This window comes from Marmota marmota, unplaced genomic scaffold (assembly GCF_001458135.2).
Source record: "Marmota marmota marmota unplaced genomic scaffold, marMar, whole genome shotgun sequence".
Classification (NCBI taxonomy): Eukaryota; Metazoa; Chordata; class Mammalia; order Rodentia; family Sciuridae; genus Marmota; species Marmota marmota.
This window is the reverse complement of record NW_025999949.1, coordinates 25,314,159-25,342,155: the sequence shown is the minus strand read 5'-3', so window position 1 is coordinate 25,342,155 and position 27,997 is coordinate 25,314,159. Positions and strand designations below refer to the sequence as shown.

Below are 27,997 nucleotides of genomic sequence, written 5' to 3'. Positions count from 1 at the left end.
TACCTCAACAGGAGGTTCTAGGTCTGGCTTTCAGTTCAAGCAGAGGCCCTGACCTTCTGACCTGACCACTTGTGATCAGCGGGTGGACACTCGTTCCTGTAAAAAACACCCAACCTGCAATCAGCCTGCGTATGTGTCCCAGGAGTCTCCAGAAACAAACATTCATTATCCAAAAGGTCGCTCTGCTATCAAGATCTCCCAGAGCTGAGCATCAGGGACTCCTGGGGGGGCTTCCCTTCTAGGAGTAAGGGGCCCGCAGCTCAGGGCCTAGCTCAGCAGCGGGCACCCCAGCCACAGTTCCTTCCGCTGTGACAGAGGGACAGGGTCTGAACAAACCCCAGGGAGGGTAAAGATATCCCACCAGCAGGTGCTCCCTCTGCATACCTGCAGGATGGGAGGGCAACCCAGCAAGAAAGGGGCATCCACAAAGGTCCTTCGAACATTCCACAAGCGCCTGAAGCTGATCCATGTCCACCTGCAACAGAGCCCAGAGCCAGAAAGGATAATGAGCAGAGACCGTCTTGAGATCCACCCAGAAGCCAGCAGAAGCCCAGTTGGCCCTTAACTGGGCTCAGAACCAGGCTCTCTAGTGGCACAACATGGAAAGCCAAGTATATCAGGTGGCCCGGTACTCCAGAACTATGTGAGGCAGCCACTGGCCAAGGGGCTGTTGAAATTTCCACCCATTAAAATTAATTCCCAGTAAAACTGCAATCCCTCAGTCACGACAGCCCCACTTCTGGTGTTCACCAGCCCCACACGGCCGGAGGTGACGTCCAGCAGGGCAGGTGAGAGAAAACTGCCACACCACAGCAAGCTCCACGCTGCTCCCAAGGCCTGCCCTGGCTGCCGAGAAGAGGGGCGATCCCCGCGGCCATCCTGGGCCTCAACAAAGGCTTACTTCCTAGACTGATGTGGAAAACTCCTGCACAGGAGAGAAACAGGCTGGTGCTCAAGAAGTTAAGAGAGGGACCCTGGCATGGAGCCCCCAGACTCGGGCCCCGGAGCAGCCCTGCCACTTCCCCGGCGTGTTAACTCCATGCGCTTCACGTCACCTCTGAGCACCTCTGCATCCCCATCCATGTCGTCGAGGTAGGGTACTGTCCCTGCCCCTTCCCACAGCTTTTAGGACTATGAAGGGATGCCAACAGGCCTGTCACTTGGTTTTCTCTTACATGCCATCACCACCCTTCCCGCTCATCAGGACAGCAGCAGCTACGCTGACCTGCTGGCACTTACTGGGACTCCTAATAATAAAATGTAATTTAATTCAAACCCAGCCACCTACCCTCCCCACCCGTCCCACCTACCATCCCCACCTGTGCCCTGAACACATTCTCTGCGTTATGACACTCTCTCTGCCTGGTTTCCGGTTGTGACTCTGCCTGAACTCAGGGTAAGCTTTCTGGATGGCGGCCATCCAGTAACCCCTGCCTCTTCTCCTCGCAGCAGGTCCACAACCTCAGGGTACAATGGAAGTTCTTCAGAGCTTGAAGCACCGTCCTGGGTCACGCCAGCAGTCGGCTCACCTGTCTGGCCCTGCTCTGCACCCGCTTCCCTACCTGTTTCACCTGAGTGATGCCCCCAAGGTGGCCTTCTAACCCACAGCAGCTGTCACTTCTTTTGAGAAATACCCCAAATTCATCATCCCCCTCCTTAGTGACTCCTCCCTGCAAGTTCCAGGTGACTGCATGAGGCCCTTCGCCACACTGAAGGCCTGGTGCTGGGAAGCCCTCAACAGGACGCCCCAGTAAGATGAATGGGGCAGAAACAGATGCAGCCAAAGGCTTGGAGTGGGGCAGAAACGGACCAAAGTGCAGCGGGCAGGGAGCCACCTTCTCCAAGCCACCTTCACTGGGTGACAGGAGCCTGCAGCTGGAACATCAGAGAGACGGGAGAAGTGGACAGGGCCCAGGGTGGCCCCTGGCTCAGAGTGGGGTGAGCACACTGCGACTTCACCCTTGCTGTGACTTTGCCAGGTCAGTGTCACCTTCTCAGGAACAGATGCTCTTCTTACTACCCAATGGGGTAACACCAATGCCAACACTGAACCTGGGCAGACCAGCTGCCTTAAGGGACGAAACAACTATCCAGCCCCAGGAGTCACCCGTGGGCCGCTGGGCTGGGGGAGGGCAGGGCTTCACAGCGTACCCACCACTCAGCCTGAAGGACAAGGGCGCGTTTCACCTACTTAGGGGCAAAAGGTTGGAACTGGTGAACTTGGGTAAAATGCCTGTGGGAGCCCTTGGTGCTATTTTTGTGACTTACACTCATGTGAAAGTGAAATCATATCCAAAAAATTATATTTAATTGTCTAGGTTTAAAAAAAGGAAAAGAAAAAAAAAAAAAAAGAACAAATTGGAAAACCGGAGAAGAGCCCAGGGAGCCCGACCTTCCCCAGGAATGCCGGCCCTGCTGCGGGCTGAAGGGTATCCACCCCAACGACATTCCATGGAACGAATGCAGGTGGCCTTTTTTGAGAAAAGGGTTTTTGCAGATGTGACTGAGTTAAAGAACTGGAGATGAGTGGCCCTGGATTAGATGCCCTAAGTTCAATGACAGGAGCCCTCGTAAGAGAGGAGAAGGAGGGACAGGCCCAGAGAAGGCCAGTGGAGGAGGAGGCAGGCCTCAGCAGGGCAGCCAGAAGCTAGGAGCACCCAGAGGCTCCAGGGGCTGCAGGGGGTGAGGGAGTTTCTTCCCCCCGCCCCCCGGCCCTCAGGGGACACAGGGCCTCGCCAACCTCCAGGCCGGGCGAGGACACACTTCTGCTGTTGGAAGCCACCGTGGGGCGTCATTTTTTACAGCAGCTCCAGTAAAATAACAGGGAGCCTTCGCCTCCGGCCCCAGGAGGAAGCCTTCGCCTCCGGCCCCAGGAGGAAGCCTGGTGCTGAACAGGTGTCACCTCTGGTGACAGAGGTCACCAGCTCTGGTCCCATAAGTGGCTGGGGTTACAAGCTACTGTAACCTCAGGGCCAAGGAGGCGCCTGCCCCACGACAGGCACAATCTCCAACACATGAAGGAATGAGCCACTGGCCTTCTGCTGTGGGGGATGGGCCACCTCAAGTCTGGAGGACAGGGCTGTGGGCAGGTGCTGCCACCTCAGGACCAGCTGAGATGCCTCTGTTTGTCCCACCCCCTGCTCATCCTTGTGGCCTTCTGAGCTCATTCTTGTCACAGGGCTCCTCGCATCTCAGTGCACTTTAGCAGGCTGGGCTCGCTCCTCTGCAGTGAGTCCCCCAAGGGAGGGACATCCCTACAGGACACCCAGCCCCCAACAAGAGTCACCAGGTGAGAACTAACCCAGAACTGGAAATAGACTCTGAAGATATTTTTAATCCAACTGATCAGTTGACATGAACGAACTGGGGGTCAAGAGCAGAACAGAGAACTGTCAGGATGGTGTTCCAAGGTGCCCAGACCAGAGGCCCCGCAGGACAGAGGACCCCATGCCTCCCTGAGCCAGCTCCCCACTCCACAGATCATTCCCTATTGTCTCACGGGCTGAAAATAGTGCCCAGCACAGAGCTTGATAGGTGCTGAGCCAACTTTTGCCAAGGGTGCCCAGAACTCAGGGCAGAGGGTGCAGAGCTGGTTTTAATATTTGCAACTTAAGCTGCTTTAAACAGGTGGCAACTGTCTTGTGTGAAAATAAAATAATCTAAGGGTACTAAATCCCCTTGGGCTCATACTTCTAGAAACTTCTCTGCCCCAGTTTTCCATAGAAAAGACAGGAAGAGGTGAGAGGAGCAGGAATTAAATATCAAATGCTGTCCAGTATGGCCCTCACTCACACACCAAGCAATTGCCATGTGTCACCCAGATACTGGACACACTGGGGACCCAATGTGCACACCCTACTCCTGCCCACATGAAGCACACAGCCCTTCAGGGTCCTGTCCCAAATACCTCCACTGCCCTTCCCAAGCACCCCAGGGGGATGAGGCAATAACGATCCATCTCAAAATCCCCACCCGCTCCTCTGAAAAACAGGGATGCTAAAATGGAGGGGTGTTCCCATTAGACAGGAAGAAAGCTCAACCTGGGAGTGAGAAGACGCAGGCCCAGCCCTAAGAAGGCTGGACTTCTCAGCCCTGCTCCCTAAGAACATAAGCACAGGCCAGGTGTGGTGGTGCCCACCTGTAATGCCAGCAACTCAGGAGGCTGAGACAGGAGGATTACAAATTTGAGGCCAGCTTGGACTCTGTCTCAAAATAAAACCAAAAAAGAGCTGGGGACGTGACTCAGTAGTAAAGCACCTCTTGGGTCCAATCCCCAGTAGCCAAACAAACAAGCATACCCAGCCTTCTCAGCTCCTCAGTCCTCCATGTCGCTGGAGCTAGAAATGCACCGTGAATGCGGCACCCACCCCAAGGATCTGGTGCAGGATGAAACAGGAGCAGATGTCCTGTGTTCAGTGCCCAGCATCCGGTCTCTGCTCACCTCTCCTGCCTCCCGCTGCCTCTTCCCTGATCTAACTCCTTCCTCCCCTGAGCACCCCAAGTCCAGGCAGTAGGGCCCGTTGTATGCGGACAGTGTTCCCCATCCCCACCACAGCACTCGGACCTTGGCTAAACTGATTACCTGATTCTTCTAAATTCCCTCCCCCAAGCAAGAGACCCAAATTCCCTATGGGGAAGAAAAAAAGAGCATCCTACTCATTTCTGTCCTCCCAGGATGCAACACTGAGCCAGCCTACAGCATGTGCTCGGTTAAACTCTTGTAAGTTAAAACAGTGTCCTCCTCATCGGGGATATTTCTTAAAAACTAAAACTTACAAAATGGTGATCTAGGCCTCAGTTTCTGCATCTGCAAAGTGGAGACAGACTCCAGAAAAGGGCTAACAGGAAGGAAGTGCCTCAGAGCCAGCCCTGTAGAGGCATTCAGTGATAAGTGCTCTCCCTATCTTCAGCCTGTTGATCTTCCTATCAGGGGGCATCCATCCAGATGGCTCCCTGGTGACAGGCTCTGCCACAAAGATCCTATCTCCCACAACGGAACTTCAAAAGCATTGTTATCTTCAGCACCCACCTCAAGGAAGGTGGATTCCTAGATTCCTAAATGACCTCTTTGGCAAGCCCTTTTGGTTCTGGGCTCGCCCACAGGGCCTTATCAGCAATGTCCCCCAGCTGCTCTTTCCAGGAAGGGTGTCTCCTATCTCCAGCCCTCCAGGAGGCCAGACTCAGGGAGGCCAATGGGAGACAGTGCTGGGCCTCCACGGCCCAAGAGCTGGCTCCAGTCTACCTGCAGGGGCTCTAGGCCCTCCACCTTGGAACCTGAGTAATAAGAGGTGGGCTGGACCTACCAAATGGCCACCCTATCTGCCTTGGTTGATCCATTCTAGCAAGAGGGTGAGACTTAATCCGAAAGAAATGGGGGATATTTCCAGGAATTGCCTTATCCTGGTTTGCTCTGCAGATGACACCACTCAGTGCATGTGGGGAAGGACAGGGGTCAGGGCTCATACCCTTAAGGAGGGGGACCATTAGTGAATGCAGGTCCCTGATCCCAGGGTGGAGATCAGCCCAAGGAGAATTCTGTAGGGGCCTTTATGCGCAGGGCTGGCGGCTGCCAGGGCTTGGCATGAAACCCTGGGGGGCTGTTGTTCTAGGTCCTCACCCTCTGCCCTTCCAGCTAGTTCTTGGCCTCCTTGAACCCCAGGCACTGAGCCACTAACAGCCAACCATGGGACAGCCTGAGCAGCGTCCAGAACATGCCTGCGTCTTGCCCTGTCCTGAAGGAGTCTGCAGTGAGAGCTCCCGAGGGTGCCCAGGGTCTCTTCCTTCCTGTGCCCACACTCTGGCATTCTCTGGAACATGGGAGTGGCTTTGTAAAAGCTCACTGAATGCACAGATGAGGGGAAAGGAAGCAATCGGGACTGATAAACAGCCATCGATTAACTTAGTGAGATACACTGTGTGGCTAAGCACGGGGAAAATGCCCCGTGTCCCCCTCCCGCCCTTCCACTCTTAAGGGCACACAGGTGGCCCCTGGCCTGGGCTTACCCCACTGAATTCCAGCCTTAAAAACAACAGAATATGAGGATCCAGACACCTGTGAGGTTCTGCACCATGGACAACTTACTGGAGAAATCCCTGTCTCCACAGAACCCACCTCCTGCGGCATTATGAGGATTCCATGCCATAAAGGACACCATGTGACTCAGAACCGGGCCTGGCACGAAGGTCCCAGGACCACAGGGATATGGTTGTCACAGCCACAGTGGCGTTCAGGGCAGCAGAATGCACTCTGAACAACAGAAGGCACACAGCCATGACCCTGGATGGCAGGTGTCATGACACCCTTTGAACTTGAGACTAGGAATCCTAAATCCTGAGGTCAAATTCTGCCTCCCATCCATGTGGCCTCTGGCACCTCACTTTCCCATTCTGAGCCTCATTTGGAAAACCCATCTTTAATTCTCTCTCTTCAAAAGGTGGATCAAATAAAACAGAAAGCATAAAGCTCTCTAAGGCTGGTGCTGTAGATGCTCAATAATTACATTATTTAAATGAATGAATTAACACCTCCCTGACCCTTAGATCAACCAGCCAAGCAGTCCTTCCCCATGGCCTCACTCTCCGCCGCCACCCACCCCGTGTCTCCCATTTGCCTGCCCCCACCCCTTCCTGGAGGGTACTCAGCTTTGAAGACTCGGCTGGATTTTGATGCCAGGGAATTACACACCAGGGCCAAGACCTGAAAATACAACTGTCCCCAAACCACACAGTCCATCCCCTGCCCTGGGGCCTCATCCCATGGAACAGGAACAGGCACCTGGGAACAACAGCCCACATCCTGCCTGCAAAGCGGGCTGCCCGTACACACCTGTGCATGTCACCTCAGGGTCACACAATGCCTGCCGCCAGCCTCCAGGCAAGCCACAGGAAGGACTAGGCTGTGTGGCTCAAAGCAAGTCACTGCTCCAAGCCTCAGCCTCTTCACCCACAGAATGGAGAGCACAATCCGCAGCCTGCAGAAAACACGTTTAAACCACCCTGAAATCTGGGCGTGAAGAGGGGTTCATGTCACGAGCTGTGTAACCTTGGGGAAGTTGCTTGGCATCCCTGACCCTTAGTGTCCACATTTACAGAACAGGGTTGGCAATAATAGCAGAGGCCGAGGACCCCAGAGCTTGGAAACTTCCTTGGGAAGTATGAAAACCCCATAAAAGCTAGGCGAGTGGTGACAGGTCATTTCTATAGAGAAGTATAAAAGCAATAACGTTGGTGAGGACTACCCTAAAAATCATGCCCATCCAGACAGCGAGGCTATGGAGTGGGCACTCCAAAATCCAATGGCTGCAGGGGATGAAGCTCAGGGGTAGAGCACCTGCCTTGCAGGTTGAATCCCCAACACTGCAACAAAACAAAAACAAAACAAACCAACAAAACAACCCACTGATTAAAAGCAAAGACAAAAAATAAAAAGCCAAATAAATAAACAAGAACAAGCTTCTAGTAAAGGGGGGCTCTGGCTCAGATTTGCAGCAGGCTGTTTTCCATCTTTACCGAGAAAGAGGGACTTACTCAGCAATTAAAGCTGAAGGCGCGTGGCTTCCTCTACCAGAGACCACAGAACAGCAGAGGCCAACCCTTCCCTGCCACAGCTCCCTGCACAGTGTGGAGACAGAGTAAGCACTGTCCTGAGCGAACACGGTGGCTCATGCTCCCTCCGGGCCAGCCCAGGGATGACCTTTGAAGGTGCTGGGTGGAAGCAGGGAGGGCCCCCCACGGCCACAGTCCCACCAGCTTGGCTCACACTATCCTGGGGGACAAGCAAGAGGGATCAGCCTGGAGCAGTTGCCTGTTGGGGTCAAAGCCAGAGCTCTGCCCCACTCCAGGGGTCCCAAGCACTCTTCTTGTACACCACTGTGACATGCCGTGGGCTGGGAGGACACACACCCAACCACCTCGGTCAAGGATGGGTCAATTCACAGCCTTGGAGCCTAATGACCAAGTTCAAACCCAGCACTTGCACAACAGACTGGGCACCCGCGGCAAGTTTCTCCACCTCTTTATGAGTTCGGCATTTTATCTACAAAACAGAAAAAAATGCTAAGACTCCGGTGCATAACTTCCAAATCTAAGCTCTCGGGGCCAGAGTTTTCAGTAAATTGGAGCTTTGACTTGAATTAGCCGGTGGCTGTTTATGGATTTCATTTATGTCACTTATAGAGTTCCAGAGGTGGGGTGGCCTGAACTATAGGAATTTATTGCCTCATCCTGCTGGAGGCTGGAAGTCCAAGATCAAGGTGTTGCAGGTTGCTTCAGGGGCCTCTCCCCTTGGCGTGCCCAGGGCCACCTTCTTACTGTGTCCTTACAAGGTATTGCCTCTGTGCACACTCCTCCTTGGTGTCTCTGAGGCCATATTTCCTCTTCTGACAAAGACATTAGTGCAGCTGAACTAGGGCCTACTCCAATGGCTCCTGGTTAACTTCGCCTCCCAAATCCAGAGGCATTTAGAGGTAGCAAGGGTTAGGGCTTCAATACAAGACGTCTGGAAGGATACGGTTCCACCAGAGCACAGGTCCACTCACTCAGTTGTCCTGCTAAAATCAGAACTTCATAAGTCCCCAGCATGGTTCGTCCAAACATTTTGATAAGGGATGGAGGGCCCAGAGGAGAATTCCCTGGCCTGGGGTACAGACTCAGCCCTTGGCACCCAGGACCAAGCCAAATGCCAACCACAGAGCAGCAACTCAGCAACTGTGGGCCCAATGAAGGAATCAGGGGACTCAGACAGAGGTTTGAGTCCTTATTCCAAAACTGGTTACCTCATGTGCCCTAATGCAACTCCCTGGGCGCATTCGCTCCACTGTACAAGGCAGGGTTCTCCTACTTTGGAGGGGGACTGTGGGCCTGAGCCTAGTTACAGCCAGCTCATAACCACACCCAGACTTCATTTCATCAAAATCATCTGTACTAGTTAAGATATAGGCATTGGCAGGCCAGGCCTCTCTCACTTTCAAGAATGATTCTCAGGAAATATCCTGAGGTCCACAAAGAAGGCTAAGAGCAACCGAGGGTCAGCTTGACCCCTAGAGGCAAGTCCTTGCCAAGAAATGACAAAATACCATGTTTTCTGTTGTTCTGTTTTGCATGTGTTTGTGGTGTGCCCTAGTAACTAAGAGTTAGTCAAAATTATTAATATTTGAGGTTTTGCAAGTATTTTCTCTAAAGTCCTACAGCCCACCTGCCCTGGCCAAGCTCTGCCTTCATATGTGCATTTTCTACGCTGAAGTGTTGTTGGGAAGGAGAAACGACATGTCGGGGCGCTTCTGGCCCATCTACCAGGGCTGTAGCAAAAAAAAAAAAAAAGTGCCAATCATCTAAAAAGTCCACATAAGACGAAGTCACAACAGATTTCTTTCGAGCAGGAAGAAAGTGATCTCTCTCTGCCTTTGGTCTCAGGAGTTGTGGGTTTCCGCCTCAATTCTGCCATTTTGAACTTGAGCTTTAAAAATAGAGCAAATTACCTGTTTTGCTGACCTCATGGTGAATTTGGAAGGAATGCAGGCAAGGCTGTTGCTGCCATATCAGACACTAGAGTAGCTTCTGGAAATGGTGGGCACATACTAAATACTCAAAAAAAAATGTTGGAGATTATCGTCTCCTCTTCCAGCGATCTCCACAGCCAAGGAATCTGAACAGCTTCATAGCTGCTGATAGAGGAGGGCTGGGGTTGGGTCAGGTTCTCGGGGCAAGGACAGCCCGGTGTTTCCGATTTCAGGCCCATCTATTCATTCATGCCATGCACAGTGTCCAGTCAAAGTCCCCTCCTCCCCCCAAGGACTGCGGTGGGGAGACTCCCAGCCCATCAAGGCCAAGATTCTCCACAATGACTCAAAAAGGACAGAATTGGTCTGGCCCAGCCTTCACAGAAAAAATTAATAACATGCCATCACCATTAGTTCATGGCCATATTCCAGGCAGGCCTTCTCCTCCTCCCATGGAGGAAGCGCAGAGAAGCTACTGCTCACTGAAGAGAAAAGTCTAGAAAATGCAGGTGGAATTGCAGCAAGGAATCCGATGCAGGAGCAGGCACAGCGTGTGCTCCGACCCTGTGACCTCCCCGAGCGCCTCCGTCTGAGCCTCAGTTGCTTCATCTGACAACGGGGATGGATGCACATTGTCTTTTGCTTCACAGAATGACTCTAAGCCTTGAAGGAGTTCATATAGAAACAAAGCCAGCACAAAGTAAGTGTAAAAAAATGTGCCGATTCATTCTTGGATAGAGAAGAAGGAGAAGGAGAAGGAGAAGGAGAAGAAGAAGAAGAAAAGCAGGTCTTCAGGCTACAAAGGAAGTGCCAAATAAATCGCCTAAGGAAATGGGGGGGCGGGGGGAAGGATGGGTTGCACATCCCTGGGGACAATTCTGCTGAGTAAGCAATGATGGCACTGTTAATACTCTGGGAGCTCAAAGGGCTTTAACAGACATGATCTCACTGAGACTTTTTTATTAGCTTCTAAGACAGGTTAACAGGTTCCTGCAACTCTGCTGAGACCGCGAAACTGCAGGCTCCCCGCTGCCCTGGATGGGCTGAGGCCAGGGCAGCCTCTCTGAGCTTTGAGCGGCCAAGACCATGGTCTGGGTCTTCATCTGATCCATCACGAGCCAGGCGTCGCAGAAGGAAATTAATTTTTAAAAGAAATATGTCTTCTACAAGAACATTAAAGGAATTCGGGTTTTGTTTTTCTAAGGTACCAAGTGATAGTGTGAAAGTTTCGGGGTCTGCCTGCGCTTATTCCTCAGCTCCTCCCAGATCCATCTTTATCCAGATTCAATGAAAAGAAGCCTGTAGGTGCTCAGCACAGCCCCAGACGCTGAGGGCATGCTCAGTCAGTGAGAGCTCCAATCATTTAGGTGGGAGGGGAATCCATATCCTTGCTGCTTCCACACGTGCATCCAGGTCTGCAGATGGACAAACAGCTCTTTGCGGGAAGGGCCACACCAGGGCCAACACAAGGACAGCTGAGGTTCCCTCACAGACTGGACGGGTGCCGTGGAGGGCCGGGGGCTGTGTCATTGTGGCCTCCCCCTTTGTCACGAGCCTCTTGGTTCTTCCTCCTAGGGGCTCCTTCAGCTCTCCTCTCAAGACTGTGATCTCCCTGTGTCCCTTAGATGTCAGCCCACTCTGCAGAGAGGTTCCCTTTGGATTATTCTAAGGCTGCACCAACTCCACCCTGCCAGGCTGGGGTAACAGGGACACTCTCGTGGGCATTTCTATCCTTTGCTTTAGGATTACTGGCAGAGGAGTGGAGTGGAAGTACCGGGCCAGTTCCTCCCCTCTCAGGAAGCCCCAGTTCCCCCTGGGTGCAGCGGGGGCTTGGATTCCCACGTGATTGCTCAATGGACTGAGCTAATGTCCGTGATGCTGTGCAGAAGTGCTGAGCAGACGGGGCTCAGCCGTCCTCTCCCCAGCCTCCTGGGCAGGCTGCTTCTTGGGTCAGTGTTGGGGACAGGGGAGAGGAAGGACTGTGATACCAGGGAGCCCACTACAGGGGACCTGGCTGCAGCCTGAGTCTTGGGTGTGTGCAAAGAAATATCCAGACCCAGGGTCTCTTGGGTAAAGGTCAGCTCCTCCCAGATCCATCTCTAGTTCTCATGATCTGTCCCTCACCCTAAGTGATGACGAGTATCTCCTCCCACCCTGAGGTCAGTTCTCCCAAAGGCCCATTAAGTCAATCTGCTGTCTGTGCCTGGCGATCCCAGCCCCTGCCCTGGTGACCATTTGAGAAAATAGGAAATTGCCACCCCTCGCTTCATGGGTAGACAGTGTGGAGCAGTGCTCACGTGTTCCCATGTGACACTACAGCTTTGAGGCTAGGAGTTCGACAGGCAGATGGCACACTCAAGCCCAGCAACCCAGGAACGCCCAGGTCTCGGGCTCCCCACATGTGAAAAGGGTCAAAAAGAACAGCATGTGACCCCAGGGTTATGAGTAGTTAACCCAGGGGCTTGGCGCATGTGGCACCCAAAAAGGTGAGCTGCTTGGCACTGTAGCACCCGGGCTGCTAAGCCAGCGTCCTCATTAGTAGAGACAGAGTAGAAGATGACCTGCTCCACAGCTTTAATGAAAAGATGCCTGTGAGGGGCTCCGCACAGCCCCTGACGCTGAGGGAGCGCTCAGTCAGTGAGAGATCTAATTACTTAGGTGGGAGAGGAATCCAGGAACCCGGGCCATCAGGGAGGCGGAACAGCCTCAGCTCAAAACAGGAGGCTCTCTAGCCAGTGACTAAGGCAGTGGGATCCTGACGCCCAGGAGGGACTGGCTTGGGCCGATGCCTCAGCTGGCCCCAGTTCAGAGCGATGCGTTTTTACTGTAAGGTCTGCCTAACTGCAGAGCCAGTGCCGCAGGGCCTCTCTGTCCCTGGGGCCTGACACTCACCGGTCAACCATGAGAGATGCTTCGTAAAAGAGGCAGAGACTCCAGGGCCCTGGAAACTGCCAACAGGGAGAACGACGGGACAGCTGGGGAGCAGAGAAGGGCCGCAGGTGCGTGGCATTTACCACCGTCCACCATGGGCTGCTTCCGCCGTGTGAGGTGCTGGGCTCACACGGCAAGTCCGGGTGCCAGGCTGTTCTGGGACAGGAGCCAGAGTCACTGAAGACCAGGGAAGAGGGGAGGGGACAAGAAGAAAGGAGCTTGGTGGCCAGTAACAGTGCAGGAGTGGCTGAGACAAACCAAAACGGAGGGGAGAAGAGAGGAGATACAAGACAGACAGACAGACAGACAGACACACACACACACACACACACACACACACACCTGCTCCTGGTGTCCAGACATTCCACACATTCAACGCAGAAGTCGGAAGATCGGGTCCCAGGGCCCTCCCTTCAGGGTGTCCCTGGGCGAGGCTGGGAGCATCTGCAGGAGTCACGTGCGGGGACCAAACACAAAGGTCCAGGTACCGACTGACCGTTCTTTGCTGAGTAACAGCAAGCAAGTCAACCAACAGCTCTGCGCCCCATTTCCCTCTTCTATGAAATGAGAACAATAATGCCTGCTGCCCAGGCCCCAGGGTCCCTAAGGGGATGCAACGTCCTCAGACCCAGAGAGGGCGTAGAGTGCGCCCACGGAGCCTCGGCGGTGCAGGCTGCTCCGCCAGCTCTTCCCACGGCCAGAAGCACACAGTCCAATGCCCTTATCACTGCAGAGGTGGGAGGCTCACAGGAAGGGGGAGTGACCTGCTCAGGGGCACTGCGTTCATCTGGAGGGGCTGCCATGACCAATCACCACAAACCAGGTGGTTTCCGCCACAGAAATCTGTATGCTCCATTCTGGAGCTGGATGTTGGCAGCCAGCGTGAGGCAGGCTGGCTTCTGAGGTCTTCTCCTCGCCCTGGCAATGGCCGTTTTCCCAGGTCTTCAAGTGGCCCTCCCTCGGAGCGTATATGTCCCACTATTATCTCCTTGTAAGGACACCAGTCAGATGGGGCAGGGGCCACCCTGGTGACCTCAATGATCAGCTCTTTAAAGACCCCATTTGTAATCCAGTCACGCTCTGAGGCATGGGGGATAGGACTTTAATGTACACTTTTTGGGGGGCACAATTCAACCCACGGCCATCACCGTGCCCTCCTGAGCTCTCCTGGTCTGGAGTGGACACACCAGAGGGAACGAAGATCAGAACTCAAGTCTGAAGGAGACCTGGGCTCTGCCTTTCTACCAGCACTGAGCTACAACTGGTCGCGAATGCAGGCCTTCTCCAAGAAACCAGACAGGACCCCGGAGCCTGGGTCCACCTCGAAACCTGAGGCACAACAGTGCTGGGCCTGCGCCAGAGCGCGAGACACCTCCCCTGCAGGAAGATGACACACCAACCCTGTGTCCATCACTTAGTGACAGCTTCCCAAGATAAAGAAAGTGACATGGAGGATGTCCCATGGCCTGCACAAGGCCCGGACTCCACAGGGATAAGAGAACACAGGGGCTTGGGAAATGGGTCACCAGACCGTGCCAGTTCCCTTTGTCAGTATTCTACCAACAGCCTCTGCCGTGGTAAAGAGTCAAGAAGACGCCTGCTGCGGGGATCCGAGCTCATCAGAAGCAGGCCTGGGCGAGCTGTGCCACCCCACTGTGCTCACCACCCAGCCCAGCAGCGACTGCTACATGCACCATAGACCCAAGGGAACGGAGGCCCTGTAGACACCTGCAGGCTCCCCGTGTGCCCGGCCCTGAGCTGAGCAGGGAAGGAGAGGAAAAGAGAGCTGCAGGCAGTCAGAAAGGGCAGGTTAGACACTAGCGTCCCAGGACAAGCACCGCTGCCCCAACTGCCCTGGTCAACCTCTGGGGAGCCATAATTATCTCCCTGCTCCCACCAGCTCCATTGGTCATCCTCACCCAATACTTTCTCAACATGCTACAGAATAAGAGGAGAGATACTGAAAGCCAGAAGTTCATGATTTCGTCAAGACACACCTGGGGATGGATGCTCAGACAGCTCCAGAACCTGCTGCAGGGGCTCCAGGGTTAAAAGGTTCAATGGGAACCACCTCCGATCATGGAGAAGAGGCACGTCATGGAGAAGGGACTGTGGTCTCCATCTATCAGGACACCGTGGAAACTAAGTCTCCGATAAATGTTAACAAGCATTGTACAGATGAACAGGATCATTACCAGGCTCTGCCTCAGGGAGGAAAATGGGGGAAAGGAAACAAAAAGAACGTCAAGATAGCAGGAAGAAGGGAGACAGGACCTTAGGTTCAAGGCCAGCTGCCCAGTACTGGTAGAGAAGAACTGGGACCGACTTTCTGGGATCCTAGAAAGTCCTGCAACGTCGGAGCCACAACAGGTGCTTTAAGATTAAAGGAAGGCACTGTTCCCAGACACTGATGCCTGGGCACAGGCCCTGAAGACAGATCATGACTCTGTACCCAGTTTCCTTGTTGGGAACATGGCAGTAACAACATTCCCTCCTGGTTGGTACCAAGCTCTTATCAGAGGATCCAGCCCACAGTAAACGCTCCATAAAGGGGAGCTTCTCTCTGTAGTCCTGTTCCACAGTACTGCCATCCTCCCTTCCTGGTCTCTCTCCTCTTCGTGGAGATCAAGCACTTTCTCATAGGCAGAGGACAATTACCAAAGCAACAAAGAGGACCACCTTTCCTTTCTATAGCGAGTGACAAGTTACCCAGAAACACCCACGAGACTGAAGATGCCTTCTGGGCATTCGTTGGGATCACCTTCCTACAAATGCTTAACCCCTCTCCCTCACCTCCCACTCGACTCTGCACCCCACAAGGGCAGAGCCAGGTTGGTTTTGCTGGTACTACATCCCTGGCACCTTGCACAGTGTCTGCGATGTGAGGTTCCCAGTGCAATTATTTTGAATGACTGATGGATAACAATTACTTGACTAGTTTGGGTGAATAACAGAGAACAGAGGCCAATCCCTGTGAGTTCTCCCCTATGCACATGTGACTTGTACCAGACAGACAGACGGCAATTGGGTATATACCAGCATCCCAGCCAGCCCTGCCCCAAGTAATGCCCTGCCAGAATCCAGTGCTTCCTTGGACACCCGCAGGCATTGCGACCTCTCTCTGTTCCAGTCGCCTGTGGAAGTGGTAAGCTCTGGTTTCTTACCATAGACAAGCAAAATGCATCCCAGAAAGCTCTGGGCGTCTCCCTGAACCACATAACTGACAAGGGACAGCACAAGAAACCCAGGCTTTTTGCTTTCCATCCTGTATTGAATATAAAATAATGTTGGGTCTGCTGAAGCCAAATGGGAGCAAATGGGAACAAAGGTACAATATTCCCCAGAGAACTCTGTCCTGTCTAAGTATCGAGAAAAGAGCCTAGTGGCGGGTCCAATAGTGACACTCATTGGCAGCAACAGTGACCTGGAAAAAGGAAGCAGCTCAGATAATCAACAGGCAAGGCCTGCATATCTATTTTCCCCAGCAGTCAGAGGGCTATGAGGATTCAAGCTATGTGCTGGTCAGCTGTCCTTCACTGTGACAAAGTACCTGAGAAAATTAACTGAAGGGAAGAAAGGTTTATTTTGGCTCCCAACTTTCTTAGTCAGATTCAGCCAGGGGTCACTTTACTCAGTTGCTTTTAGGCCTATAGCAAGACAGCACATCATGGCAGAGGCACATGAAAGAGGAAAGCCACTCACCTCATGTCAGGCAGGCAGCAAAGAGTCAGAGAGTGAGGAAGGTGCAGGGGACACACCCCCAGTGACCTACTTCCTCCAACTCCTGCCTACAGCTCCCACCACCCCCCAGCAGCCCACCAGAGTTAAGCCATACAGCAGCATGACCCAGTCACCTCCCCTAGGCCCACCCTGGAGGTAGCTGCACTGGGGACCAAGCCTCCAACACACAAGCTTTGCGGGGACAGTCCAGATCCAAGCCCTAACAAGCTGCCAGTGAGGTGCCTACTGTATTGGCACTTGAGTATAGGTGACAGGAGGCCCAGCCCCTGGCAACCAGGAAGGCTGCCCATGTCACCCACTGGACTGGCCATGATGTGTTAGATGTGGGTGGGGACACGGGAGAGAGGGGCTCTTGGGCACAGTGAGTGGCCGCGTAAGCTAGCTCAGCTGCTCTGGAAAGCAGATTGTCAAGGGGAGGATGTCCACAGCCACAGAGACAGCAATGTCACCCACCTCGGGGTCTACACCCCGAAGAACCCCCCCACACACATGTCCAGGGAAGGTCTCCAGCAGAGCTCAGATTATGAGCAAAAGAAGGAGGACAGGAGGACACCATGCACAGAACCTCTGACAGGACAGACAGCCCGTCCGGAATCATGTCACCATCCATCTCTCCTGACCCACTGGTCCCAACACCCTCAGCCACTCCAGTTCCTGGGGACGTTGTATCAGCCAACTGCCGGCCCCTGGGGGAAAGAGAACTCACCGGAGGAAGAGAACCAGGCTCCCCGGAAAGCTGTTCAGTGTCCTTGCCCAGAGAGGTTCCCTGACAAAGGGCCTGGCCCTCAGCCAGAGCCCAGGGAGGGAGGAGCCGATTTCATCCCACTTAAACCAATTTGCCGGGCCAGACAGCAGCTAATGAGAGGCCTGTGCCCTCAGAGTCATCAATACCACTTTCCAAATCAAGTTACCAAATTGGTCTAAAACCACTTCAAAGGGGCCTGGCTGGCTGCTACCAGAGAGGCCTCCTGCCGGCCACATGGCCAGGACGCCCGCCTCCCAGGCTCAGCGGCTGAGGGATGAGCTGCCTGCCTGCCTTTGTACCTGATGAAGGGGGGCTCTTTCCCCCCCATGCCTGAACCTCCAGAATGGAGCTCAGGGCATCACACTCGGGACAACCATGGCAGAGAGACTCAAACTAAGGAGGACCCAGGCAGGCGGCTCAGCCCCCCGAGACCCACGGCCCCCTCCCAGCCCCTAGCCCAGATCCCTATGAAGCCAGTGCTCTGTGGTCCCCATGTTATAGACAGACATATGAGATCACAAAACCCAGCAAGTCTCAGGGTGGCAGACACAGAGCACAACTCATGGTCAGCCTCTAGGCCACGCTGGCTTTAGGAGAGGTCAGGGCCTCCCCGGCTCAGATCCCCTCACACAGTTAAACACAACAGCGGTCAGAGGAGGCTTCACAAGAGCCCAGAATGGCCTTCCTCAGGGTGCTGTGTGCTACCAGCCAGAGGTGCCACGCCATCGGCTTACTGGGGCTGATGGACAGGGAAGCACTGGACCACCTTGTTCGCCACGTGCACATCCTGGAGGACATGGGTTAGTTTTTTTGGGGTGTCAAGTAACATGCTCAAGGTCCCACAGCCCGAGACAGAAGAATGGTCATCGTAAGCTGGTAACACAAAGTCCACTTTCAACACCTAACTCCCTCTTCTTTCCCCTAAGCCAACTGACCTGTCAGGCTGCCTTCAGGAAGAAAGCTCTGCGGAAGAGCTTGGGCCAACCCCACCAGGAAGGGGAGGCACACATGGATATGTACAACAATGGCCCCCCAGGAAGGGAGGATCTGCACCCTGCACCTCCAACCAGGGAACGGCCATCAATGCTGGGATCTCTGGGCGCCATAACTGGGCAGTGCAGGTTGATGCTGGCGGTGCTACAGGCAGCTGGGGGGGTAGAAGTCCAGGGCACAGAAGGGCACCAACAGCAAATGATCTGGTCCAAAATGTCAAGAGTGCAAGACTGAGAAGCTCTACTAGGGACCCTGCATGTCTTTGTAGGCCTCATCCTGATGCCAAGGATCCAATCAAGCTGCTTTAGGCTTAACTCAGACCCACAGTCTTACAAGAGCTTCACCGGAAACGAGGGCTGGGTTGAGATCACCCCATGAAATGAAGGCAGGGCTGCCGGAGAAACATGTCCTCTCACAAAACTCTACTGTGCACCTACCACGTGTCAGACCTCACGCTAGATGAGGGGATGGTGCTCAGAGACAGGGCCACTGTGAACCCAAGAGTGGAGTGTCTTCTCCCCAGAGGACACGTCATGGAGTCAGTCACCAGATGGTCCAAGTGATAATCCCAGGTCCCTAAGGCCCAAAGCCCCACATAGTCCTTTCTATTGTTTCAGAACATGAGGACGGAGGCTCCAGGAAGAAGGACACCTAGAAAGGTGGTCACTGAACTTGGAGATGAGGCCCTTGGCAGAGGCGGCACTCAGCTGGTGTCTTATCCACCGATCCTAGGGAATGATAACCCCGTTAAAAGGACGGCTTACACATCTCACTGTTGGACTCCGTCAGGGTCACCCGAGAACAGCCACCACCTAGAGGGTACCCAGAGGGGAAGAGCGGCTGCCTGGCTTTGCGGCCGGCTTTAGTCCTGTCTTCTCTGCTGAAAGATGCTGGCACTGGAGCTCCAATACCTGGAGTGACATAAGGCACCACTTAGGATGAGTCAGGATTTGAACCCAGCTCTACTGGCCAGCCACCTTCCATTCAGTCACCTGGGGACCAGAATCATTCTGGTCACTAGGATGTGGACCTGTGCGATCCTGGGCCTCCGTTTCAGCCACTGTACAATGGGTCAGCTCACCCCCATGGCAGCCTCAGGGGCCATTATGGGTCACAGGGGAGAAGATGAGTGACATCAGCTTCAATGTACAAAAATGTGAACTGCCCCTCACACGGCTGTGCAGTCCCTCCCAGCAGGAGAGGACAAAGTGCTGAGAGGAGGTGGTGTGAGCCAAGCACAGAACTGCACTGACCTCCTTCCCTTAGTCCAAGGGGCACACAAACCCAGCGGTCCACATGCCAGCTCTGACACTTCAGGCATGCCATGAAAAGTCTCATATCCCTTCTACACTCCAGGTGGGGATGATACCTCCCATCTGGAAGGGGCATCTGACAGGTCAAAGTGTCACTTTCCAGCCCAAACACAGCCAGGAGTTGAGACCCACGGAGCTGGGGACACTGGACCACACACACAATTCAGATACCAAAAAATCTGCAGGCAGGAGGGGCTGAGCCTCAGGATGCTCTTGGGAAGGGAGTCACATCTCTGACTCCAAACATGTCCTTGCTGGGCCTTCCCCTGCAGGCCTGATTCAAAGGGCAAAAGGCCCCGATGAAGTCAAGGCAGGACAGTCCCTAGAGGACAGCCCGCTTCTCAGAGGGGAAATGCCCTACCCATACCCTTGTTCCAGGGTCAGGCTGTTCTGGACTGGGACTAGACTAGGGACTTGACACTGGGGTGGGGCATTCTTCCAGGCCAGAGGGCAGCAGGGACCCAAGCTTATAGCTATGAGATACATGGCAAGACCGTGCATCTCAAAACCAGAAGCCAGGACTGCTGAGAGACAAGATGTGAGGATGCCACATAAATAAATAATACCAAGACAGTGACGATGACTTGCAAAGGCACACCCACAAGGACCGAGCAGAACAACAAGCTAGCTAAATCCAGCACGTTCCCACCCTAGAATAACGTCAGTGAAGCTTCCCTGCAGAGGTGCCGAGACGAGGGAAGGAAACAGGTCATCACGAGCGTCTCCAGGAGGGACAGGACCTGAGTTAGTCGCCTTTGCACTGCTGTGACCTAAGACCCGACAAAACAACCTGGAGCAAGGGGAGCTTATTTGGGGCTCGTGGTTTCAGAGGTCTCCGTCCACAGGCAGCCAAGTCCACTGCTCTGGCCAGAGGCGAGGCAGAGCGTCACAGGGGAAGGCCCAGCAAGGACAAGCTGCTGGGCTCATGGTGGGGTCAGGAAGCAGAGGGAGAGAAGGGGGACAGGGCCACAGGGAAGATGCTCCCTTGTAGGGCACACCCCAGTGACCCATCTCCCCCAGTCACACACCACCTGACCACACTCAGCACCCAGTCAGTCCATTCAAAGTAGGATGGACAGACTAGGTCACAGCTCTCACAACCCAGACCTTGCACCTCTGAACATCCCTGCATTCACACAGGAGCTTTGGGGGGACTCCTCATATCCAAACCATCACGAGCCTACAGACACCTCAACTTCTGCCCAGTGAGACCCATGCCGGGACACTGCTCTACGGACTGTAGGATGATCTATTTGGGTTGTGTATGGGTTAACCTGCAGTAATGTGCTATGAGACCAGGGAAAACTAATACACTGGATAAAAAGCACTCGTCCCACACCTGTGGCACAGACAAGGAGATGGATGATAACACTGAGACCACACAGCCCACAGATGCACAGCCAGGACCTGGTGGCTCCTAGACCTGACACTGTTCCACGCTATCGTGGAAGAGCATTTCTAAATAAAGATCCCTGGAACACAGAGTCTGAGCTCTGGAGCACCTCCACCACAGCAGGACTTGTTTTTAAACCCAGATGGTCCTTGACCTACAGGGGGGTTATGTCCAGATATACCCACTATACATTGCAGTACCCTAAAGTGTATGCGACACACCTAAACTACCGAGCACTATAGCTTAGCCTGGCCTGCTGTCACCGTGCCCAGCACACTTACCTTGAACCCACCGTTGGTAACTGCAAAAGAGTGGTACCACATGTCACCAGCCCAGGGAAATGTCGAAATTCAAAGTACACTGTCTACTGGACACCCACCGCCTTCACACCAAAGTAAAGTCCAAAAATTGTGAGCCAAACCATCCTAGGAGGGGAACCGTCCACATAGCTACTGTTGCAAACAATTAAAATTGCTAAAAAGAAGAGTAGTATGCAATGGCACGACCAGAAACTGAAACACAGGGGGCCCAGCACGTAGGTAACCCCGGGCTTAGGAGAAGGAAGCCTCGGCTGCACCCCTGAGGACCCGGGGAGTGTGTGGAGAGCACGCAGACCCCAGACCCGGCCTCCAGCCGCTCCACAATCTCCTATTAACACATGGCCCGGGGGCCCGCCGGGTCCCTCCAAATCTCAGCCCCACCTAACTGACCTGGACCACAAGGATGACTATGTGCCAAGGACACCCAGGCAGCACAGGGACAGCTCCTGAAGGGTGATCGTCAGTGGGAGCAACAGCCAGGAGTGCAGGTGCTCTGGGAATCCAAGACGGGCCTCAGAGGGCACAGCACGTCCCAGGGCCCCAGGTCCTGGGGACCACGCCTGGCTTTGACTCCTCCTAATAGGGCCTTTATCAAGGCCTCTGCCCACAAGGCCACATCCTGTCAACCTGGGCTCCTTCTGCAGTCTCAGGCCCCCATCCATGAAGCACATGCGCCTCACCCGGCCCATATATCGGGGTGTGGAGCCCCAGCCCAGCCCCTGGGCACGGGGACCCTGGTGAACGGCGGCTAAGTGAGGAGGGGGGAGAGTCACCGAGCAGCCGATCAGACCCCCATCTTTCCCCCTCAGTAACCAATAAGGCCTTGTTCTGGAGAGATGAAGTGAGACCCTGAGCCCGGCCACAGCACCCACCTGACTTCACAGACAGAGCAACCACCACAAAGGGAGAGGGGCTCCCTGGGCATCACAGTCCCACATTGCTCAGCCCCTCCCACCTCAGTTCCCTCAGACTCTGAAATGGGCACGATGCCTGCCTGTCCACCTCCCAGAGGAGCTGATCCATGAGGATCCTCAAGAGAAGCTCGCTCTGGAGGGACTGAGGTGCCATCAACTGCTGAGGCAGAAGGTTGGCAAGTTTGAGGCCAGCGTCTGCAACTAGCAAGACCTTATCTCAAAATAAAAACAATAAAAAGGGCTATGGGGGCCAGGGTCGTGGTTCAGTGGTAGAGCACTTGCCTAGCATGCGTGAGGCACTGCGCTCAATACCTGGCACCACATAAAAATAAATAAATAAACAACTATATAGATCAATGTATTGTGTCTGTCTACAACTTAAAAAAAAAAAAAAAAGGCTGTGGATATAGTTCAGTGGTAGAGCACCCCTGGATTCAAAACAACAAAAAAGACCATACACCTGCGACGGACCACCTATGGATCCTGGGGCAAAGCAACAAAAGTACGATAAGCGCAATCTTGGACATTTGCAAAAACAGTCTGGAAATTTCCCTTGTGTCCAGGGAAACTTAAATCTTTCTCTTCTATGTATCCTGGTTTCGAAGCCCTGCAAACAAATGGCACTCTACACACTCTGAAGAACAAAATGTCAGAACCCCAAAGGGACCTTCTGAGTGAGCTCTTGTGTCATTTGAATCGCTGGGAGCTTTCAAATCTATGTATTTGTAGAGCCACAGGACATCACCGCAGGGCATGGCTCTCATTCAGACCCCAGCTCCTCCGAGTCTCCAGAGTCTCCCGTTGTCATCTTGAGCAGGGGATCCCTCAGGGGATGTGCCAGGGATGTTGTTTTCATCTTTGGCTAAACGGAAACACAGTGTGATTTGGCTCTCTCCTTCTCAGGACAGAAAAGCTTCTTAGTGGCCTGGCATCTACATGGCCACAGATTTCCCTGGCCACAGATTTTCCCTCCCAGGTGACGGAATCATCATTTTCTCCCCGCCCCAGCTGGTAAATGACCCATGTGAGGGACCAAGGCAGAAAACTGGACTCCACCCCCACTCCACCCTGTGCAAATACACAACCTTTCTCCACAGCTCTGCTTCTTGATCACAGGCCAGGGAGGCTAAGTGACAAGGTCACAGGACAGGCATGTACAGTTGGCTTCAGTCTGGAGAAAAAGACACTGCTTTAAAGACCCAGGGGAGAGGATGCTGTGCTGTGCCCACCCCGGCTACAGACTCGACAGGACATGGGAAAGGTCATGATTTGGGGTGATGGAGACCCCAGAGTTCACATCCAGCTCTACCCCTTTCTCCCTGAGACTAAAAGGTGTCTTTCCTCTCAGAGGCTTGAGTTTGACCTCTGTAAACCCAGGGTACTAATGACCTTGCCCAGAGATGACAAAGATTGACTTGAACAATGCAGTCAAGGGCCTCATGACTTGAACTCAAGACTTGGTCCCTGCTCTCCAAGTGGGTGCAGTTTACTTTTGGAAGAAAAGTGGGTGCAAAGGAGCTGAACCAGGTGATTCAGGATAATCCCCACATCCATGACGCAGGACTGGGTAGGTGGTGGCTGAGTCTGAACCTAACCTGGGGGCAGCGAGCTGGACAAGGGTACGTTTTCCTGATCCCATCTGCACAAAGTTCTCCCAGGGACTGTGCGTAAACAAATGCACGAGGAGCTATCCGGGTCTACCTCTCCTGGAGAACCCACCCACAGGCATGAGGGCGTCCAGAAGGAAGCTGTTGGGCCTGCAGAAGTGGGGCCCAGCCTGGTCCTTCAGGTCTTGTCCTCAGCCTGCATTCAGGGAGAGGTTCCCTCCCACAGGTGCTCATGAGCAAGCAGGCCACTGGCTGGGTGCAGGACAGGAAGAAGACTGTCCTGTGGGCTGCAGCTCTGCCCTGGGGGAGGGACGCTGGGGGAAGGGAGCAGCGCCTCCAAGCCCAGGCTGCACGGATCCAACAAGTCAGGCTCAGAGCGTGGCGGGCCAGCATCAGGGCAGCCATAGGAAGCCAGAAGCCACAGCCAGCATCACCTTCCTCCTTTCTGAGAAAGAAACTGTCAACACAAAACAAGGGCAGCTGACAGGGCGTGGTGCTCGGGCTCAGAAAGGGGACTTTGCCCCTGGGCACCTGGGCAAGGCCGCTCCCCCACACACACCCCTACCACCCTGGCAGCCACGGGCACCCTGGGCGAGATGTGCCCAAAGGGGCCCACCTGTCCCATCAACACCTTTCAGAAGCATGAAGCTACCAGTTAGTCACCCAGCACTTGGTCAAAACCACCCCAACCAGGACAGGCACAGTGGCCAGGACTGTGGGAGCAAGCACTCACACCGAACAGACACGGCTCTACACTCCAGCCTGCACCCCCGCCTCTGCTGGGTTCACAGGGACTCTCAGGGTGATACGATCACTGTCCCATTTTACAGGTAATAAGCCAGCTGAGCAAGACGCAGCACCACCCCTGGCTGCGCCCCCCTGAGCCCACACTTTGTGTCCCTGGGACATGCACCCTCGCCTGCCCCTGTGCTGAGAGCCAGATTCTTGGGTCTGTGTGTGAATCTGATATTTACCAGCTGTGCCACCTGGGACAAAGCACTTCATCTCTGAAACTTCACTTCCTCTTCCACGGCAGGGGTGATCAGAACACCACCTGCTCCATGTTGACTTCATGTTGATGAATGAAACCGCCCACCTCAGCATCTGGCACATGGCAGACCCTAGGAATGTCGTCTTCTGGGAGGGCACTTGGAGAAGAACACACACACAGAGAGATCGTCGGAGCTGACCTTTCCAAAGAGGAACAGGTGAACCTTCAGAAGGAAAGGCAGACGAGAAAGACCTCAGGTCCCACAGCTGCATGGAGCCAGCCAGCCCGTGGATAATGCTGCACTCTTGCTTCCAGGAGAAGAGAAGTATACAAGAAGAAAAAACTAAAGAGGGCCTGGTTGGATACTGGAGCACCCTGGTACAGCCGTTAAACAGAATTCTCCAGGTGTTTTTACCCCAACCTTGTCTGACCCAGGAAGAACTAGAGAATGTATAGGCCGTTATCAATAATTCTCAACTCCACCCCAGCCCCAGGGTCTCCAATCAACAGCTGACCAGTAACCATCAGGAATTGAGCGGCTCCTCATCCTTCCCAAATCACCCAAGGCAGACTCTTACCCCAAAGAACAAGTCACAGTCCCATTGAAAATCTTCGGGGGTGCTTGTAAACGGTGCAGAGGGAATGGGGGTGTCAGGCCAGAATTCCCAGCCCAGAAGCCAGGAGAAACACGTCCATCTTGGGTGTCTTCCTCTGACACCACTCTGGGTTACTCTGTATAAAAGGTGGCCATCTCTGCTCCCTCCATCTTTCAGCAAGCTCAGTCCAAGAACTAGAGATCAGCTTCCTTCCATCCACGGCCCAGACCCTCCCAGGGAAGAAGGCCTCAAGTGGCCCAGTCTCCACTGTAGCCACCAACACAGACTTCATAAAGACCCGGATGAGGCTGCCCTGTTTCCCCTTTGCCAAAACAGGTAGCTGGGGCAAAGGAGGTGCTCAAATTTTTTTCCCACAATGCTGAGATCAAACCCAGAACCCCGTGTCCGCTAGGAAAATGCTCTACCACTGAGCGACACCCTCAGTGCCAATAAATTTTTGTTAAATAACTGAACATGCATAGAAAAAAAAAAAAAAGAAGAAGAATGGAATGGAGTCATCTCTATTGAAGAAATGCCTAACCAGAGAGTGAAGCTTCTCTGTCCTTTGCAAACATGAAAGCCACTCTCTATTAGCTTGGTGGGTGGTCACACCCCAGGAATGGCCTCTGGCTAAACCCGGGACAGTGCTGTGCACAACCCATGAAGGCACCTTAAACCTAGTAGCAACACCCCATCGATAGAGGGGGAATAATGCTACGACTCTCCAGGGTTGCTGGAAGGGTAAGTTAAAATAACCCATGAAGAGAATGGCTAATTAAGGTGCAAATCATTATAGAAAAATCCCCGATTCCTGACAACCATTATGGCTAATGAAGAGAAAAATTAAACGTAGAGAGGACCTGGCACAACACTCCACACGCACTGGGGGTGGGTACCCGCGCAGATCCACCTGCCAGTGTGAGTGTGTATGCAGATATGTGAATATCTACCTCCATGTCTATTTCTTGAGATAAAAATATAAATACCTGATTTTTTTTTAATTGGCAATGAGAAAAGGTGCCTTGGGTGTGTATGGCAAAGCTAAGCTTGCTCTCCGTCAGAAGTGGCTGTGCCCACAAACAGCTAAGTTGCACAGAATGAATCAGGAGACCAGGGATGCCTGGCTCTCCTTCCAGAGAGAAGAGCAAACAGGGTTGATTCTCTTAAACGTTCATCTTCTAAGACTGGCAGGTAAGAAGGACAGTAGTTCTTGCATGCAATCTGCTCTCCAAGGTTCCTGTGTTAAAATGGAATTCTAAGAAACATGTTGAGAGGTAGCACCTTTAAGAGGTGAATGAGTGACAAGGAAGCAAGTCACTATCTGGGACTATGTTCGTTATCAGGAGTGGTCTCTTATAAAAGTGAGCTGGGCCCTCTCTCCTCTCTCCCCTCTCCCTCTCTTGTATTGGGTTGCCCTCCACCATGTTATGATGCAGCAAGAAGGCCCTCACCAGATGCTGGCCCTGGCCTTTCAACTTGCTAACCTCCAGAAATGAATTTCTGTTTTTTATAAACAACCTAGTCTCAGGTATTCTGGTATAGTAGCACAAAATGTTTGAAGTAACCTACATGGTTCACATCCTGTCAAGATAATGCATCTTAGATGTCCCAGGGCTGCTGTTTCCCCTCTGCCAGGAGCAAGGAGGAAAGGAAGTAAAGCCTGAAGCAGACCTATAGCTCACGCACGTGCATTAGGATGGGGAGAGGCAGAAACGCAAGCTGCCGGTTCAGGATTCCCCCACCGGGGTCTCCCACACCATACCTGAGTGCTGGCACCAGGCAGGTGGGCTGAGAGTGTGTGCCACTCTAGTGAGATGCAGGCCCTGTTCGTAGCATCCCTGCCCACCCACAGCCCCAGACTGACCACAGCCCAAGGCCAGTCCTTCCAAGACGGTGTTCCCGGGAATCCGTGTGGCGGGAGCAGGAAACGGGCAAAGCAGCCCTGCCAAAGTTTGCCAGAGGAAATGAGTCACTGGTGTTGTGCAGTTACACATGGCCAGGCGAGGAAGTGGCATTGTCTGGGGACCATGCAGGGCCTTACATAACAGGCACCCTCTCACTTTCTGCCATGGCCGTATTTGGGGATTGGCACACACATCGGATGAGCACCTCCAGTCTGCGTAAACACTGGCTTTATTAGGGTGGCGGAGGGAGGTTCCATTTGGCTCGGTGCCCTGTTCCTTCAGCTCCTATCCGTTGGGTGGCAGTGCTGCTCAGTGGTTAGGCCCTGGCTCCGGAGACAGGCTGTCAGCAGAGCCCACCATATTCCAGGTGTACAATTTGGGCAAGACGTTCACCTGCTCTGTGCCTTAGCTGCCCTCTCCACAAAACAGGGTGGCCCCTGCTCCCCGTCCCAGGGTTACCTGGGATGTTCTGGGGTCCTTGACACCAAGTGCTCAGATCACCTTACGCAAGGCAGCCTTCAACAGAGTTACCACAAAGTGGAAAGTAAACTACGGGGAGTCCACTAGTGGCTGTGCAAGGAGAGGCAGGGCAGCTCCTCCCCAGCATCCTGGGCACGGAAACAGCCAAGGACCCTCCCCAGAAGCAGCTCGAAGACGACGGGTGTGGACCTCAGCAAGGCTAGGTTCCTGCTGGAAAGACCATGAGCCACGTGACAGAATCTTAAAAGTCATTCATTCTAACCAACTCTTTCAGTCACAGCCTCTGATGTCACAGTTAAGGCACAGGGAACATGCTGCCAGGGGGTCTTTGTGGAGTCCACACTGCTCTGCAATCCCAGCACCACCAAAAAAAAAAAAAGGTGAGGGAGCTGAAACTGAGGCACAGAGGAGGAGCTAAGTTCTCCAGCCAAAGTCAGACTCTGAGTTAATTTAAAGGGCTTCCCTTCAGTAAGGGATTTTCTCCCTCTGTTAGTTAGCTGAACTTTCATTATTATGGCTTTATCTGTGAAATACAGGCTCGTAGAAGAGGGAGTACAGGCAAATCCCTGTCC

The 27,997-nt window shown here is 53.6% G+C and overlaps 1 protein-coding gene across 34 annotated transcripts in view; it reads right to left on the bottom strand.

Annotated features, from left to right (window-relative positions):
• Positions 1-27,997, bottom strand: part of LOC107142918 (COPII coat assembly protein SEC16-like) — a 392,435-nt gene that overhangs the window by 275,244 nt on the left and 89,194 nt on the right. The window contains exons 3-4 of one of the 34 annotated variants that reach the window (XR_007347220.1): positions 385-475; positions 4-96 (exon numbers count right to left, since the gene is read on the bottom strand). The exons of 32 other annotated variants lie outside the window; for them this stretch is intronic. The gene's annotated coding sequence lies outside the window, so the exon portion shown is untranslated. The remainder of the gene's footprint in view (positions 1-3; positions 97-384; positions 476-27,997) is intronic. One more of the 34 variants, XR_007347219.1, reaches the window with a different exon arrangement.